This window comes from Pleurodeles waltl, chromosome 6 (assembly GCF_031143425.1).
Source record: "Pleurodeles waltl isolate 20211129_DDA chromosome 6, aPleWal1.hap1.20221129, whole genome shotgun sequence".
Lineage (NCBI taxonomy): Eukaryota > Metazoa > Chordata > Amphibia > Caudata > Salamandridae > Pleurodeles > Pleurodeles waltl.
Genome location: NC_090445.1, coordinates 225,650,375 through 225,669,881, shown reverse-complemented (window position 1 = coordinate 225,669,881; position 19,507 = coordinate 225,650,375). Strand labels below are relative to the sequence as shown.

Genomic DNA, 19,507 nt, shown 5'->3' with positions numbered 1-19,507 from the left:
TTAAAAACTCCCGAAGCTCTCTATCTGTCTAGTGGTTGGCCTAGAATTAATAGTATTTTTTCACTTTTAAAAATAATTACAGTCAGTAAACACATTGTTTTCTGTCTGTATTTAGCTGTAAAAGTTAGTAAAAACGGAAAACTAGGAGCCTTAATTATAAGGTCTATATGATTGCACCTCTACCCTTACCATTATCAAGTGACTTAACCCAAGCTAAACAGTCCAGTGGGAGATCTGTTACCGAGTCAGGTACGTACATGTAGTGAAACCTCTGTGCTTTTGGCAAAGTCAACGTCCATGTGTGCAGTGTCTTAAAATACAAAAAGCAAACATAGATGAGGTGCCCAACGGTCTTGCGGTCTTGCGGGGTGTGTGGTGGCCATATTAAGTTGGGTTGTGACCAAAGAGTGCAAATCATGCTGGCAGCAACATTAAAGGAGGAACATTCCAAGGGAAGTATTAAACCCCGGGATGTGAACTGAGCACTGCTCAGGAATTGGTGAATGTATCATTCTCACCCGTGTATTTTGGGAAAAAGTTTGATTACATCTTCAAAGATTTGTGAATGGCAATTTATACCAAGCCTATTCCCTTTGTTGTATTCCACACATAGGCTCCAAATCGTATATACATGCCTACTTCCTAGCTCATCTCTTGAAACATTGTCTGCTGTAAGCATCCCAGAACACAAACATTACAGACCTTGTTGCACTTATCAGTCCCAACTATAGAAAACATAATTAAAAGAACTTTGTATATATTTAGAAAAATATCATTAAAATATTACAAAAAACATTGTTAATCAATCAATCAACCATAGCATTTGTAAAGCGCACTACTCACCTGTGAGGGTCTCAAGGCGCTGGCTGGGGGGGGGTGCTGTTACTGCTCGAACAGCCAGGTTTTGAGGTGGCTCCTGAAGGTTAGCAGCTCCTGTGTCTGTCGCAGGTGGATAGGAAGAGTGTTCCACGTCCACGGTGATGAGGTGGGGGAACGATCTGCCACCGGCGGTCGTTCAGTGGATGCGTGGAATGGTGGCGAGGGCAACGTCAGTGGAGCGAAGCTGGCGGGTCGGGGTGTAGAAGGAGATTTGTCTGTTGAGGTATTCAGGTCCGGCGTTGTGCAGTGCTTTGTGAGCATGGGTGAGGAGCATGAACGTGATCCTCTTTTTGATGGCGAGCCAGTGCAGGTCTCTAGGTGGGCTGTGATGTGGCTGTGGCGGGGGATGTCCAGAATGAGGCATGCGTATGCGTTGCAGTCTTTTCTGGAGCTTGGCCGTGGTTCCTGCGAAGAGTACGTTGCCATAGTCCAGTCTGCTACTTACGAGGACTTGGGTGACCGTTCTTCTGGGGATCCATTTGTAGATCTTCCAAAGCATGCAGAGGGTGTTGAAGCAGGAGGAAGAGACGGCGTTGACATGCTGGGTCATTCATGGCGATGAGTCCAGGATGAACCCCAGGTTGCGTGCGTGGTCGGTGGATGTCGGTGCAGTTCCCAGTGTGGCAGGCCACCAGGAATCGGCCCAGGTGGAGGGGGTGGAGCCGAGGATAAGTCTAGTCAGAGTTCAGTTTCAGGCAGCTGTTCTTCATCCATTCAGCGATGGCCTTCATTCCTTCGTGGAGGTTGGTTTTGGCGGTGGCGGGGTCCTTGGTGAGGGAGAGGATCAGCTGAGTGTGATCAGCGTATGAAACGATGTTGAGGTCGCATGATCGGATGATGTTTGCGAGCGGAGCCATGTAAACGTTAAGGAGGGTCAGGCTGAGGGACGACCCCTGGATTACGCCGCAGATGATCTTGGTGGATTCAGAGCAGAATGGGGGGAGGCAGACTCTTTGGGTTCTGCCGGTGAGGAAGGAGGTGATCCAGTCCAGGGCTCTGTTGCGGATCCCCGTGTCATTGAGGCGTGTGCGTAGGGGGTGGTGGCAGACGGTGTCGAAGGCGGCTGAGAGGTCCAGGAGGACGAGGGCCGCAGTTTCACTGTTGTCAAGTAGGGTCCTGATGTCAAATTATGAAGATTAAACATATTTCAAAAGATTTTGTACAAACTGAGAAAAAACTATTAGGAAAAGTTTTTTCTTCCATTTCTACAAAATGAACCTCTATTTAGAATCAACTAGCAATGTAAATATATTATTGGCAGGGCTACAGGTAACGAGTTCCTTGTACAAACATATCTCCAGTGGTCCCGAGTCTTTGCACAGTATTTTATAAGAACAAACATGAAAATATTTTTCATATAGCCTTGTGTCCTTTGACCTGTATATTACGACAAACCTTCTGCCAAACTGAACTCTATAGGCCAACTAAATCAGTGACCACTTTGCAAAAGCGACATTAAGACTGTTCCTTGCAGTACGCAACTTCTCTATTCATTTGGGCTCTATTCTGGTCAAGATAGAAGCAAGTTGTTGTTTTTCAGTTTGCGGTCAGCTTCATACAATACTGACCAGTTAATGTCATCTTCTGTATGAGCTATTTTTTTTAAATGCTTAAACAAAGGAGCCCCCTAGGTCCCACACCGAGTACAAGATCTATGTTGCAAGATTCTCGATTTCACGGGCTGTGTAATTAGACCTTTATATGTCAGATCATATACAAATTTAATACAGTATACCACATCTTTCGTTTTGCAGTTAGACAATGTGACTTGACTAAGAATAGTGCCGTTTATAGATACACTCCTAGTGTCTTGTGTGACCCTACAAGCTATACAGCACTGACATCTGTATTGTCCTACCACTGGTGGAAATCCTAGCATTTGCAGTAGATCCTTTGCTTTTTTTAATGGGTCTAGCTGCCTTTGCCAGTTGTTGTCTGATATTTTTACCTTTCTTAAAGGCAAATAAAGGGAATGGATGTCCCAAGTCAGAGATAGTTGTCCAATGTTTCTTAATAATTCTCTTGATTTTATTGGCCTTTGAACTGTATGTTAGGACACAAGTTACTGGCTTGGCATTTCATCTGATTTATTTTTTGGTGTTTCTTTGGTTCTCTTTTGAGCCATGATTTAATCAGTTTTTTTGGGTATCCTCTTGCTATGAGTTAAATTCATCAAGATTTGGCATTGTTGAAATAATCATCCTTATTTGTGCAATTTCTCCTAATCCAGAGAAATTGTTAGAAGGGGAGATTTTCTTTAAGGAACCTAGAATGCCCACTAGTGAACTGCAACACTGTGTTCCAATCTGTGGGCTTTGTATACAAGCTAGCAAACAAAGCATTGTCGCTCGCCTGCACATATAGATCTAAGAAATGTATCTTATTAACATTGAATGATAAAGTGAATATCAGATCTGGTGATCAGTGATTCAGCCATTTATTGAAGCCCCTAAGAGCAGCCTCCGGTCCTAATTAAACCAAAAAGATGTCCGTATCACTCTTTAATGTATTGTTGGTATACATTTTCTATGCCATAAATCCATTGGGCCTCAAAGAAAGACATAAACAAATTTACCAGCTTTGGAACGAAGCTGCTGCCCATTGCTACACCCTTAATCTGTAGAAATAGGTCATCTTTGAAGGCAAATAAGTTCTTATTGAGGCAAAGGGTGGCTAAAGCTATTAGGAACTTGGTTGGCACCTTATGAGGCCTGGTTCTAGTATTCAAGACCTCTTCAAGGACTCAATGGCTTCATCCTGAGGGATGTTGGTATATAATGCTTCGATATCAGTCATGACCAGTAAATCAGTGGAGTTGTTAAATGGAAGTTCCTCTACTTTATTAATGAAGTCCATTGAGTCTCTCACAAAAGCCATTGTTTAGTGTACGAAGGGTTTGAGGAAAGCATCAATATTCTGGGCCAAGGGTTCTAATACTGAATATTCTTAATAAAGGAAGGAACTTCCATTTAACAACTACAGAGATTTACTGGTTACGATTGATATCAAAGCATGCTTTTTGTAATATTTTTGTAATATTTTTCTAAATATGTACACATTTCTTTTAATTACGTTTTCTTTACCTGGGACTGAAAAGTGCAACAACGTTTGTAAGGTTTGTGTTCCGGGATGCTTACAGCAGACATTGTTCTTAGAGATAAGCTAGGGAGGAAGCATGTATATACAATTTGAAGCCTATGCTTGGAGTACAACAAAGGGAATAGACTTGGTATAAATTGCCATTCACCAATCGTGGAAAATGTAATCAAACATTTGCCCTGCATTTATGGGTGGGAACAATACATTCTTTAATTACTGAGCCGCGCCCAGTTCACTGACTGGGGTTTAATACTTCACCTCAAGCGTTCCTCCATTAATATTGCTGCCAGCATGAATTGCACTTTTTGGTCACAACCTAACTTAGCATGATTGCCACACACCTCACAAGACGGTTAGTCACCTCGTCTATGTTTGCTTTTTGTATAATAAAACACTGCGCACACTGAGGCTGACTTTGCCCACGCACAGCGGTTTCACTACATATGCATGCCTGACTCGGTAGTGGGCCTCCCCTGGACTGTATAGCCAGGGTTCAGCTACTTGATTAAGGTAGTAGAGGTGCGATTGTATAGGCCCCTGTTTATAATACATAAGGAGGCTTTCATTTAGACCCCCTTTTTGTGTCCATTTTTGACAGGACCAGGAAAATATTTGATTTATTCAGCTTCCATACCAGGATTGTTGATAGTAAGCATGTGGCATGCCTAAATATATCACACAGGTGTAATCAGTGGGATATTTAGTTTTTTTCATTTGGTTCCTACTCTCTCCCATGGGCAGGTTTTTCTACACACTCAGACTGACCTTGAGAGGTACTTTTCCTGATTAGTAACGGGTGACTACAGAGTAGTATTCTAGTCAGGATGCTAGAGGATTTCACAGGTCACTTGGCCCGATAAACTGGTAGTGTGGTGGCATAGTTGCATGATGTTTTGTGCGCTTTTTTGGTGCACTTTTTTCACATAAGGATGTATTAGTTACCTAGAGCGATACCTTTCCAAAACAGGCAGCATATAGTTATTTATTTGACATTGGGATGCATGTGGTGCCTTATTATCAAAAACCACTGGAGCCATTTGCCAGGGTGTGTTTTGCATGACATACATGCAATTTGTTACATGAACACTACAAGTTATTGGCTGTATTAAGCGGAAAACACTCCAATAGTTGGCTCGCTTTGGCTCTTGTTTCATCTTTGACATAGTGTTAGACATATATACAAATTTCTGCTTTCTTATACTATGTTTTTAATGCTCTGAAAGGACTTAGGATCATTGCATATCTTCCTGCCTTCTGATGAGGCTGTTCGCACAGAGTCTGAAATGCATCGACCATTACAGAAGGAGTCCGAAAAAATTAAGATGTATTTAGAAGAGAGTTAGCCAGGAGAAAAGAAGACCTTTTGGCTTTGGAACCTAGGCATACAACAGACTTCCTTAAGTGGCCTTCGCTATCATAGGGCTGGCTGCAACCACCTCATTTTCTACTCTGGAAGCAACATGGAATGCTACAATGATATTAGGAAATTAGTTTTCATTTTTTTGTTTTTCGTTTCTGGTTTGAATATTTTATACGTCACAACCTTTGGTAATGGTGTTGCAGCTTAATTCAGATTTTTTTTTTTAAAGTATAGATAATTACGTTTAAGGGATAAAGGTGTAGTCTGTGGCAATTGATGGTGTCATTGTTGAATAGGAATGATTTATTTATCCCGTGTTTACCTGTCTTTGTTGTTCGCTGCTGGGAATCACAGTACATTGCCAGCATGCTGCCACACAGCATATCTGCTGTAGTACATACAGCATATCAGTCCTAATAGCTCCGGCACTGCATAACGACGTCATCCTTTCCTTTGCTGAAAACCACCCAGCACAAGTGTGTAAGGAGTACTCTTCCATGCTCATGGGCCACACAACGTTGTAAGCAGAACATCTGCTTCCTGACCCAGACCTTGTATGCATAAATGTTTTCTCTGTGTTCCATTTTCTTTGGCTATGTGTGGGTTAAGGGTGTGTCTCTATTCAGATGTTTGACTTTTAGAGAGAATTTCATGATTCAAAAGGAAATGTTACACACCTGAGATCAGGTTGCAAGATCATAAAGAACTGGGGAGGTCTTACGGTGCCACTAGGTAGTGCAGACTGATGAGTGTTTGAAGAGTGCCAGTATAGCACAATGAATATGCCTAAATTGTATTCCTTGTGAGTACTAGGACTGGGTTTGTATTTCTTTCTTTTTTCTGGTTTTGTGCTTTGGCTTTTTTTGTTGTATATTGAGTTATCGATCCTGAGGAGAGCTGGGTTTACACAGGATGAGCCTTGCTGGTTCCTCTGGTGTGAACTATCAGTGACCTATCGACCATATTGCCATCAGGTCAAATTGACGGTCATGATACTGACACTTCTTTTCCCTTAATGGGATTTTCAGTGGCCCCCATTTGCAGGGAGAAAGTTCTCTGCACCTCAGGGGCCATTTTCTCTTTTGTTTTCAAGAAACAAACAAGGTTTGGGAGTTGGTTTTCGAAAACAAAAAAACTTAACTGTGTATGGGCAGCAAGCATGGCACATGCTCAGCAGTGTTCAGTGAGTTCAGTGTTTCCTTCAGATCTTAAGGCACAGAGATACCTGTCTACCTAACGGAGCTATCTAAATATGGTGGATTGTCCTCTGCCAGCAGCATGTCAGCCATAGCCTCCGCCGACCTGGTGGAGCTTTGGGCCTCCCACCTTGGTCTAAATGACTCCCAAACTGTGTTCTCCTTAGTTTCATGGTTGCCTGTGTACATTCCATGCAGGTCAGGTGGTCTGTGTTTCATGCAGCGTTAGGTTGTTTGTCCTAGGATGAGGTTGTTGCTGAATGTCTATACTGAATGGATGTTGCCTTCTGGCATGTTCATGACAAATAGTGGGCCTTTTATTTCTTTGTGTACTGCTAGTTCTTCCACGGATCCCTGCAGTGCAGGACTATACAGCATGCTGAAAGGTGATGTCGAGGCAATTTTATAAGATGATAAGAATGTGAAATTAATCATTTCAAACACATACATTGTATATTGACCTGATGTTCCAAGCTCAAAATATCGACAATGACACAAACACAAAACTGTCAGTTTTATATACTGACAATCATAGCAAATATATTGTGTCAAATTAACAAGTCCCCTGTATAATGTGTGGGATAACTCTCATACAGATATCACCCATAGACATCTTTTTAACCTTAAAGAAATGTGAAAAAACGAACATAAAGGCAGATCAGACGTTGGAAGCTTACACTGCTGTTCGTAAGGTTTACATTTGGCATAATAATTTGGCTATCCATTTGTTTAATCTAGCAACCTTCAATGCTTTTGTTGTATTCAAGGATTGTTCTCCATAGTCAAACATGACATTTGTTCTGTTTCAGCCGTCTGTTATAGGCAGCTTTGTTGTAGTAGAACATGCAAGTGTTCATATAGTTGGAGTGGTGGAAGATGTTGCTAGATTAAAAGATAACCACTTTGCTGATTACATTCCTCCCACACCCAAAAAAGACTTTCCCAGTAGGAGATGTAGAGTTTGTATCTGAAGAGTTGTGCAGAAAGAGAGTTGTATGTACTGCCCCGAGTGTCCTTCTAAACTTGGGATGTGTGCCCACATTTTTTAAATTGTACCATACGCAACAGAGTTATTGGGAGCAACCAGGAGCATAAAAGTAAACGGACTGGTCTGTATTGTTTTATAATTTTTGTTTATATTTAGAGTATTTAGTTAGAGCTGTTATGTTTGTCTAGTTTTGCATCTACTTCCAATTGGTTTGTGCTTCCTTTTTTAGTCAAAAAAATGTGATGTCAGTGTGTGTGGATTGATGCTTTGCTGGAGTGGACATAAACAGCGTCTTGGCTGTCGGTGTTCATGGACTTGTGTTTGGCTGAAGGTGTGCATTGACTGGTGCTTGGCTGGCGGTGTGCATGAATTGGCACTTGGCTGGCGGTGTGCATGGATTGGTGCTTGGCCGGTGGTGTGCATGAACTAGCGCAATGCTGTCAGTGTGTGAGAGCTGCATTTGGTTGACAGTGGGTGATTTGTGAATTGCTGCTGGTCACTACACACGCAGCTAACCAAACACTAGTCTGCATACTCCGCCAGCCGGTATGATTGCTGTGTGAGACATGTGGGCATATGAAAGTGATGGGCCCTTGAATGGCGCTGTCTGTTGATGTGAGTGTTGTAATGTGCTGGGCCTGGGGCTGGTGGTGTGAATGATCTTGTGTGCTTGTCACATATGAAAGGTGTGTGCATGGCCTATAAGGTGTTGGTGCTTTGTCCCGGCTTTACAGCTCAAGAGCTGTGAGTCATTGGTTCAGCTTTTTGACCTTTCATTTATTAACAGTGCACTTCTGTTTTTATAAAATCTCTTGTTAATAACATTTTATCTTCTGAACCTTCACTCACCCTTGTGCCAAATTCAACCAGTATGTGTGTGTGCTTGAGGAATAGATGGTTGTGAAGTAATATTAGCTTTTTCTCTCTTTCTCTGTCAGGTTGTACATTGGCTCTACCTTGGCTGCTGAAGTGAGTGTTGTAATGTGCTAGGCCCATGACTGGTGGTGTGAATGGTCTTGTGTGTGTTATGTATGAAAGCTGTATTGAATGGCCTGTAATGCAGGGGTGTCTTGTTGCAGCTTCACAGCTCACGAGCTGTGAGTCATTGGGTCAGTTTTTTGAACTTTCAGTTATTAACAGTGCATTTCATTTTTGTGAAATCTCTTGTTAATAAAATGATAAATATTGAACCATCACCTACCTTCATGCAAAATCCAACCAGTATCTATGTGTACTTCAGGAATAGATGGTTGTGAAGTAATATTTGTCTTTTCTGTCTTTCTCTGCCAGGGTGTACATTGACTCTAAGGAAAATCTACCAACTTTAGATATTTCCGTAAACTAGACATCCAGGGGAGTACAGGGTGATGTGCCTCTTGTGGATCCCAACAAGTTTTCTTACCCACAGTGCCCTTCAAACCTCAAAATGTGTCTAAAATTACACATGTTCCTTGCATTTCTATGCCATATTCTTCCTTAATCAGTAGAAAACCACAATATTCCTACCACCCAGTATTTCCCCACTAGTCCCAATGAAAATGCTGGCCCACTTGTGTGGCTGAGTCTAGTGCCCGCGACTGGAACTGATCGAACTAACTGCAATGGGAGTCCTTGCAAAGGGACCATTGTTGACATTAGTGTGATTTGTTCTGGTGCAGGCACTAGGTCCAGCCACAAAGGTCAGGTACCATTTTTATCGGGAGACTTGGGTGAATGCCAGGTGGATGGAAGTGGATGGCTTCTCGCGGATTCTAGTACTTTCCCTCACAGAAATATGAGGTAAATGTGTTTTTTAGTCAACGTTTGACGTTTGCAAGGGATTCTGGGTAACTAAACTTGGTGATAGCCACGCAAGTCAGCCCACCATGGACATCCCTAGATGTGTAGTTTAAATTTTTTTACAGGTTAGTTAGGTTTCCTTAACCAGCTGAGCTAGGGTCCAAAATCTAGAACTACCCACTTTGGGAAAAGAGGGTCAGTTTTGGGTAGAAAAATGCGCTGCCTCCATGTTGCGTTCTGGGCCTTTTCCTGTCGCGGGCACTAGGCTCAACCACACAAGTGAAAGTGTTTTTTAATCAAAGTTTGAGGTTTGCAAAGGTAGTCTGGGTAACTAAACTTGGTGAGAGCCACACAAGTCAGCTCACCCTGGATATCTCTAGGTGTTTAGTTTTCGAAAATGTACCGGTTGGTTAGGTTTCCTTAGGTGCCAGCTGAGCTAGGGTTTTAAGTATAGAGCTAGCCACATTGGGACAAGAGGGTCTATTTCGGGTGGAAAAATGGGCTGCGTCCATGTTGCATTTTGGGGCGTTTCCTGTAGTAGACAATAAGGTGGTCATTATGATAATGGCGGAATGCCCCACCGACCACCGTGCTGACGGTCAACGGAAGACCGTCAGTGGCAGCGGCAGACACCCCGCCATATAATGACGCCTGGAGCCTCACCGTCATTGATGGCAGTCGGTGGCGGGGGTGGATGCGGCTCCACCCTCAGCGCCACGTCAGTCCAGACACCGCCACGCCTATAATGATGCAGTCATAGGTGTGGCAGTGTATGGAGATGCGGCGATGCTAGCGGAGCAGCATCCTAAGAGCGCGGTCCCTCCCAGAGCATCGCGGCGGAACAGGTAGGTGCTGCCTGAGAGGGAAGGGGGGGGAGGGAGGTGTGAGTGAGTGAGTGCATGCATGTGTGTTTGTGAAGGGAGGATGTGTGTCTGCGTGTATGAATGTGTATGTGTATGTCTTTGTATGCGTGCATATGTATTTGGGGGTTGGAGGGGCCTAAGCGGAGATGGGGGATGGTGAGGGAGGGTTGGGGACGGCCTACAGGGTGATCGGGGGAGGAGGGGTAGGGTGGAGGATTTTGGGGTTCAGGTGGTGGGTGGTGTCTAGGGGCTTGGAGGGGTATTTAGGAGTTGAGCAGGGGGGCCTAGCATATCACATACTGTTGACAGGAATGAGTATTCCTGTCACCAGTATGCTTTCCGCCAGAGATTACCTGGCAGGGTATCCCGACAGAAAATCCCTGGTGGAAATGGGATCATTATCCCACCAGCGGTCTAGGTTCCACTGCCGGGTCAAAAGTGTCTACCGTCGGCCCAGCGGTCGATTCACGCCTGGTGGTAGGTAGTAGTGAACTGGCTGCTTTGCAGCCAGTTTACTATTGTTATCTTTATATGGCGGTCTGCACTGCCGTTCTGCCGGCGGTGCGGTCATTACCGCCATGTTTGAAATTACCCCCAAAGTCTACCTACCCAAGTGAGGTACCATTTTTATTGGGAGAGTTTGGGGAGCATAAACTAGTAGAACATTTGCTATTACCAATTGGATTTTGCTTCACTCGTGCCTTTCAAATGTAAACAAGTGTATAAGAAAGATGATATTTTGAAAAATACCCTCCAAATCATACACTAATAAGGATACCTACAATTTCAGCAATGTATAAATAACCACTGCTTCTAAACTCTACATCTTGTGCCCATTCCAGAAATAGATAAGTTTTAAGGATACCCGTTTTTCACTCTGCCTATTTCACTATACAAATTGGTCTAAACTCGGTACTCAACGAAAACCCATTGTATGGTGCAGCTCAGTTGTTTGCTCTGGTTACCTTGGTTTCTTGGAGAGCCTACTTCAGTTACAGTTGAAAATGTTGTCACAAATGCCCATTTTTCCCACTAATTTTCAATATTCCTATAGTGCAACAGTTATTTTCCTTGGGAAAACCTTGAGGGACCCCTTGCTCAATTCGGAATTGTGTCTCGTTTTCAGAAATGTTTCGCTTTTTTGAGTCATCCCTGGGTTTCACACTGGTTTTCACCGCAAACTGGAAGTAGGTTGAAAGCACAAAAAATCTGTGGTAGGTGTAGGGTTTTTGATTCAGTTCTGCATGTTCCGTAAAGTTGGGAAGATGGTGACTTTAGTACAGTAAACCGTTTGTGGATGTCATTTTTAGGGGAAAGAAAATAGACACTTTTATCTGGAGCACATTTTCCCTATTGCTTTTTTTTTTAAAAAACTCTGGTTTTTGCTATATTTTGCCTATTTTCTCGGTCCCCTCTAGGGGAATCTACAAACCCTGGGTACCTTTAGAATCCCAAGGATGTTTGAAAAAAGGGCGCACATTTGGCACGGATAGCTTATGAGGGGCAAAAAGTTATGGAGCTGTAAGCGCAAACTACCCCAATTAGCCAAATAAGAGCTCAGTACGGGGGGATGTAGGCCTAGCAGTGAAGAGGTTAACGGGGGAGCCTGACAGACCCTACTGTCCCAGTGGCCAGTGTGTCTGTCCGTGGGTGGCAAATTCTGCTATCAATGGTAAACAATGAATCAGAAATGCAACCTTTATATAAAACTAATAGCAGTCAGCTTCCCTATAAAGGCCTTTCTCCCACAGTTACAAGGAAAACAGGTGATGGACAACACAGCAACAATGTTTCAGGAAGGGAGGAGTAGTGATGAGAACCTTCTGTGAAGAAGCAATAAGTATCTGGTTTGGGGTTGAAGGCAGAGAATTTGGTCTAATAAGGGCTTATTTGTTGGGGACTCTGAATGCAAGTATTGATTAGGTTAGCAGACTGGAAGAAGCAAACTACAAGTCCAATTTTGCATGAAATTGTAGACTAGATCTTTTAGAGGCACTGCAAGCCAGACACAGATTATTTTGCTACTCTCACCAGTCGGAAATGGTTCAGGATCCATTCAATAGATGTTCCTGTGAAGCAGTGGATGGGTGACACAGTTCCTGTGAAAGAGGATTTGAGCCTTAGGTGTTCCCTTCAGTTTTGGTAATTCAGAAAGTTTTGCAGAAGTTAGAACAGAAGAAAATGAATGTGTTAATGACTGACCTAGATTGGAACAGATGCCTTTGGTATTTTTTAAGTTGTGGGTTGTCATCGCCCATTATGGAAGTAGAGAATCTTCTCTCTCATCACAGCTGAGTGATTATTAACAACTGTCTTCACAGTCTCAGTCTGTATGTTTGGAACTTGAAAGATTCTCGTCAGACAGTTATGGTTTGTGATTGGAAGTGTAGGAGGTTTTCCTTAAAAGCAAGAAGACATTCCACAGGGCTATATACTCTGATAGCAGGACTGTTTTTTCTACAGAGTGTCATGTAAATCACTCGACCCATAGCGGAGTGAGCTGTAAGTTTGCTGGCTAGACTCTTTCATAGAGTCTACTGTACTGTCGATGTCCACATTCATTTGGGCCATCTCTGTTGTTTCTTAGGGGCTGCGTTCAAGTGGGAACCTTCGTTCACTTTCTCTTGTCTTGCCCGTGTCTGCAACCCTTCTGACAGGAATTTGGAAGTTGTCTGTCACAGTTGATGAGTATTCACTTCAAATGGGTGCAAGAATTTGTTTTGCTGGCAATTTGGAGGGAAGAGACTGCTCCGAGGAACATGAAATTGCTCTGTAACTTGGGCATGATGCCTGCAAAGCACAATGTCACTTGTCTTTGAGGTGTTTGATACACACCTGGGGTAGAATTGCAGAAGGCAGATATGGAACTATCATGGCCTGGCTCGGTGGGATGGAATGGTAAGGGGGCACGCTGTTTCTTGTGCCTTACTGGTATGTGGAACTGACTGCCATAGATGCCCTTGACCTTCTCAGAATAAAGCTGATTGGCCTTTGATTTTTGTGCTTCAGTCTGCTTACTGTAATGTTGTTTTGTCTCGAAACATCGATAAAAATAATTAAAAAAAGGTTCCTCTTTCACTAGCAGGGGAAGGGTGGAACATAGACAGCAAAAGGTTATTTGGTTGCAATTTTAGCCTGTACATATATACTAGTTAAAGGTTATCTATTCAAACTTCCAGCAGTGGCTAGATTTTTAAAGACCCTTTAAAACAGAGTTGCACCCATTGGGATCTTCACCTTGCACAGACTTTGCTCTTGGGCACCCCATTTCTACTATTGCAATCTTGTCCTCAAATAGTCCCGACCTAGATAATTATTCCTTTAGTAGCAATAATTTAATCGAGTGGAGCTGCTTGTGCTATTTCCACTCCCCACCCTGATTTACTTTGCTTCATAAAGGTAGAGTGACATTGGCACTTTAAACCTCTTTTCCCCAAATATCATTCCTAATTTCAATTGTCTCGAGTGATATTGTTTTTAGGTCGAGCGTTAGCGTTCGGCCTGCTGTATACTAAAGTATACAATAGAGTGAGTTCCAGCATTTTGATTTGTTAGTTGCAGTGTCATTCAAAAATCCTTGTTTGCTAGTGGTCAGTTCTGCCGCTTTTTTCACTTTGGGAGCAGCACAAAGTACTGTGTAATTGCGCTATGTCCTGTGTATCTCTTCTGTAAGGGACTTTTTGGGGGCATTTGCCTGTTGAACCTCAACAGTGTGGGTGCTTGTTCAGTCCCTCCTCCCCACCAGTTCCCTCTGTAAACATAAAACAACAGCAGACTGGAGCTTTTCCAGGGCCAGGTCGCCCTCGCTCTCTTTATTTTTAGTCTGTGTGGCAAGAAATGTCCACTCAGTAATTTACAACGCTAGGAGCTCCAACTCGAGCAAACACAAGAGCATTACATTCCTTCACCCCACCCCGAGCTTTGTAAACTCCTAACCGGACTTTTCTTGCCACACAAATGATAAAAAACACAGTGTGATTGCGCTATGTAAACCCCAGGGCGATCACGCTGCGTTTTTTTTCTTTTCATTTGTGTGGCCAGAAAAGTCCAGTTAGGAGTTTACAACGGTAATAGCTCTAACTCTAGCAAAAGCGTGACCCGTTGCATTGAAAATGCTCCTTAACTCCTCTATTTAAAATGCCCTGGGTTACGTCCAATTCTCTCATCTTCACACGCTGCAGAATCCCCTCCCCAACCTAGCACGACTATCAGATGGCCCCTCTCACACACTCAATTACAATGGACATCCCTGACCTCACACAGCATGTGCTGTTTAAAATGCTCTGCGTTACGTCCGATTCTCTCATCTTCACACGCTGCGCCTCCTTGGGCCCCTCCTTAGGGCATGACAAGCAGCAGCGTTCATTCTCCCCTCCTAAGGACGATTAGTTGCTGCTATGCAGGAGTTCTCTCTTCGTTATCCCACTGAGTGGTGACACCTCCATTCACTCTGGCCGGCCGAAATATCTCTTCTACACTACCTTAACAAATCCAGAAATAAACGGGAAGGCAAGCCCTCTTCTTGCTCTTTTTTCACTCAATGGAGAGGCTCTGTCACTCTGTAAGTGCCTTCTGCAACAAAATCGCCATGCCCTACAGGCAGAGGGTGGCCAGTCTTTTCTTTACTTTTGTCAAACCAGGGTCCCACAGAAAGTATTTAGGAGTTGTTGAAAAAATCAGATCTTTCATCATGGAATCCTTTCTCAAACAACATGCTTAATAATGCCCCTTCTTACAATACAGGCCAAACTGAAAGAGACAGAGGTCTGTAGTTTAATGCTTAGGATGCAACAGTGGGTCATGTGCTCTCTGCTGGGATGTTTTCCTATGTTGGAGGTTTTATTCTGCACACGCCCTGCTCACCCATTCTTTCTGTGGTCGATAAATGAATCGTTGAGTTAATGACAGTGCCATGAAATGCCAGAAAATGCTTTGGAATGCTTTTACAACAACTCAAATTGTACACACCTTTCCTCTTTTTAATTCCCTGTTTCTGGAATGCTCAGCTTTTGGACTCTGTTACACTAGTGTCTGCAACTCATTTCATTCTTCCACACTGAATACGTCATCGTCCTTTTATCACATTTCGGACACGCTGTGCTGATTTTTTTCTATTTGGTTGCCAATAGTGGGCTCAAGCACTATTTCTTGGGGGCTAAGGCTTATTCATGGTACAAGTCTTAAAGAAAATAAGTGGGGGGACTGACCAATTTAGACACTATGCAAGTGACATCACGGTACATGACACCATGACGTGTGTAATCACACCTGGAATCACAGGTAGTGGCATCACAACTCATGACCTGACAGGAAATGACATCACAAGAAGTGAGATCTTGTCTTAAGAACTCACGCATATGCTTACCGCAAGAAAGCAAAGCCTTAGCTAGGGATCCCTTTGCCCGTCGTGGAGCAAATGTTTTCTTCACCTTGGGCTGAGTGTAAAGTGCAGAATAATTGTAAGTTTTCCTTTGGAAAGTGTGTATTTTAGTGTTATTGTTGTTCTTTTTTATTTCTTTTTTTTAAGACAGGAAAAAAAGAGTGCAGGAAATAAAAAGTTGAAAATGAAATTAGCGAGGAAGCTGTGTAATTGAGCTAAGATGTGCAGCACCTAGTGTCTGCGAGAGGCAAAATTCCTACAGCACCTGGTATTCCCAGGCGGTCTCCCATCCAAGCACTAACCAGGCCCGACCCTGCTTAGTTTTCGAGATCGGGCGCATTCAGGGTGGTATGACCATAGGCAGGAAAAGCTGCATTTTCAGTGCTCTTCTGCTCACCAAGCCCACAGCCTGGAGCCTGCTGCTCTTAATCGCACCTGCACAGGCTCCCCTTGGGAAGTCGGACATGCGCTCACTGCCGGAGGCCCAATGCCCCAACCCACATGGAACACTATTTTTAGGGTCGAGCCTGCGTCGCATGCGCTTGCGCATGCGTTTTGCTTGCGAGACGCATTAGTAGTTAGAAAAGGGCTCGGAGCCCCGCCTATGTCACGTCAGTGTCTTTCATTGGTTCGTGGGCTTGCCTTTCAAAATATGGTTGCTTTCATTAGTAGAAGGCATGCATGCATCATGCCTTTTCCAGTGGTTAGCCCTCCTCGAGCACAGCGACCAAGTACTGAAAACATGCGAGGCTCGCTGTTTTCCGTCTGGTTTGTGGACTACTTTTTATCTTTTTTCGCAGCGCGATCTCGCTTGGCAGAAGTCGAGCGCTTTGCATGACATCGTCCTGTTACATAGTTAATTGCACTTTTGCCTATTGCGTAGATAATTGCACTTTTGCCGATAGGTTTAATGTGGCAAAAAAAGTCCGGTTGGGAGGTTACAACTGCTAATAGCTCTAACTCAGAGAAATGCGAGACCCGTTGCATTGCAAATGCTTGTTTTACTTTCCCTTCACTTCTCTCAACGTCTTTGAGGTTGCACACATTACACTGCGGAAGCGCCTTCAGTCGTTATACGACCAATAGCCCCCTCAGGACAAAAGGATCTGAGAATAGATGATAACTATCCTAGCTGGTCGGAAACACCAAAACTTGGTAAGGAGAAATACACATTTTTCAAGTAGCTTTACCTAGGTGACGGGTGTTATGAGCAGGTGGGAAAGGATGCCCCAGAAGGCATCAAGCCAGGTGGACTGGTGGCAACACTTCAGATTCAGACATTTTTTAGAGCCACCTGGCAAATCAACTGAATTGTCAAGTGGCTGGCTACTCGTGTTTCTATGCATTCCTTCTCGAAGCACTGTTATTTTTAAATGCTTATGTGAAGGAGAATGACGATTTATCAGAGCTGTATCACAAAGATTCCTATATACTAAGTATATATTTACTTGAGCCCTCCAGCTTTCACAGACTGGTAAGGGATTTATTCCTATGAGAACACAGTAGAAACAAGTAACCATTAGCTGACCAAGTTAGTCACCTTTGGTAAGGTTCTTCCTGATGAGTGTTTAGAGTCTGCCATATTCCTCCCATCTCCACTCTCTGAGGAAGTGAATTGTCTTTTATTTGCCTCTTTCTTGGTTCCACCATGTTTTGTCTCTAACCTTTGTGGGGCAAAAGACATTTGACAGAACAGAGATCACCAGTGCATGTGGCACCTTATTTGGACTCACTGTGTCTCTTCCTGTGGAGCCTCGCAAATGCAGCTGTGGCTATGAAAATAAAATGTCCATCCAATCTGGACCTGTAAATGTTTCACATAAGGCTATATATTCATAATAAATACCTTTATCTAAAGTAAGTAAACTGTTCTTGAGCCATATGTTCACTCATTTCTGCCTAGTGCTCCATAGGATGGCATATGAATGCCCTGTAGAAGATTCAAATGTATTGCCACCACACGAGCAGAATGACCCTGTGACCATCATCTCAGGTTGGGTAGAGACCTCAGGTAGATTCCCAGGTCCCAACTACACCCTCCACCCCACAATCCCCGCATATACCACTCACATAAAGTTGGTGTAATGTGCTTTTACTTGGTGGACCTCTGGGGTAGCCAGATACCATTGACAACAGTTGCCATGTATACGGGTTCCTAGAATGTGAGGAGAGGACCGTTGGGAGAGAGATGAGCTTAGGAGCAGATATTAACTGACTGCTGTCCTGAATAAATCAACTGAAATTCATATTGCCACCTGTAGTTTGTAGAAATACATTACAGATTGGGCGACAAGTTACTCACAGAGCAGAAGTTTTCCAGAAGATCGCAGGATTGATCTCCAATTTGAGGCTCCACTGCAGGAGACTTTGGATGGCGGACTGCAGGCTTCCAGTGAGAGACTGCCTGGTGGTGGTAAGGGAGGTCTTTGTTGGTGGTGCAGCCAGCAGGTTGCGGCACAGCTGGCAGGAAGCAGGACTGCGGTGCTGTTCTTGATGGCAAGCAGCAGATGCAGTATTGTAGCACAAGCTCCTGGAGCAAGCAATTGCACAAGCTCCCAGCACAAGCAGTAGAGCGAGCTCTCAGTGCGAGTCATCATGTTCAGGCAGACCTATATAAGTGGCTCGTGTTCATTATGTCGCTAAGCAAAGTCGCGGCCATCTTGGTTCAGGCTGCAAGTCATTCTACTCTGACATTGTTTTAGCTTGCATTAAGACATCATATGTAATGTTGCAGCCATACTATGTTAAGTCGGCGTGACTTGGAAGTTGTGAATCTCACTTCTGTTTTGCGTTGGACAACTATGCCAGCAGTCATGGAGATGTGCACACCCAGAAGCGCACACTACCGCAGTTAGCCTGCCAGCCATACTCTGGTGACTGTACAGCTAATAAGCCACAATTAATATTACCATTGCAACTATTTCTTATAACATTGTATTGTTGGTCATCATTATGTTATATACTTCAGTGACATGCACATCTATAATTCAGATAATAAGTAACCACATGCTATAGGGACAATGGTTAGCAATTTGCTGCATGATTTTCTTTCCAGAAATGGGTTTGAGCCAGCGAACAAAGCAGTCTATCATTCTTAGGGGAATGGTAGTGTGGAAATATTTAACAGGGTAATTATGAGGAGTGTTCAAGCTGCAGTTAAAGCAGGGAAGGATTGCGAAAGGGGAAGTGAGTAGATTGATTTGGCTTAAAGAATCATAACTTCTGTGTCAGGATATAGCCCTTTCAAAGATCTGAAGGAATGTGAGCCTTTCACTAAGGACAAAAATGTACGGATGTCTTCTAAACTAGAAAAAAACGGTCACCTAAAGTAATTAAGGAAAATCTGGAGTTGGCTCAGAAGCGGTATACAGAGTATTATGGTAGGAGGAATAGAGTGAAGGATTTTGATTTCCAAAAGGGTGAGTGTGTATGCCTGAAGCTGAATCGCAAGATCAAAAAAGGAAGTAGTAAATTCTCACAACCTATCCAGGTAAAAGAGGCTTACTCTTGTTCAGCTAAGTTATCTGATGGGAAGATCTAGCATTTTTGGCCAGGTGTAATAAAGTGTTGTCATGGGAAATGTATGAGAGAAGGAAACGGAGATGGAACTCGAGGGTTGTGGTGGTGGCAGGATGATGAAGATGGTAATCCTAGTGGAAGCAGTCACGAGCTGGAAGAGAAGGTGTTTAATTCTGCAAATCCAGGTGCTACCAATTGCCAGCAGGGAGGGAATGGAACTGGTGAAGGAGAAGAGGGAAGTGTGGTTGAGAAATGTATATATGATAGCTGCGTATTAAATGCTGATGGTCTTGAAATGAACAAGTTGACCACTACTCAGAGTGGGAAGTCAACCACTACACATGGAGGAAGAATAGTATTCCTTCCTGCAAAGGTGAAGGATTTTGTGTGGGTAGTTATTATTAGTAATGCTATTCTTTAGTAGTATCATAACTATTTTATAGT

General features: G+C 43.5%; 1 protein-coding gene and 1 pseudogene across 4 annotated transcripts in view; one reads left to right on the top strand and one right to left on the bottom strand.

Annotated features, from left to right (window-relative positions):
- Positions 1-19,507, top strand: part of DCAKD (dephospho-CoA kinase domain containing) — a 292,941-nt gene that overhangs the window by 259,680 nt on the left and 13,754 nt on the right. The gene's annotated exons all lie outside the window — the stretch shown is intronic.
- Positions 15,798-15,906, bottom strand: LOC138302314 (5S ribosomal RNA; annotated as a pseudogene).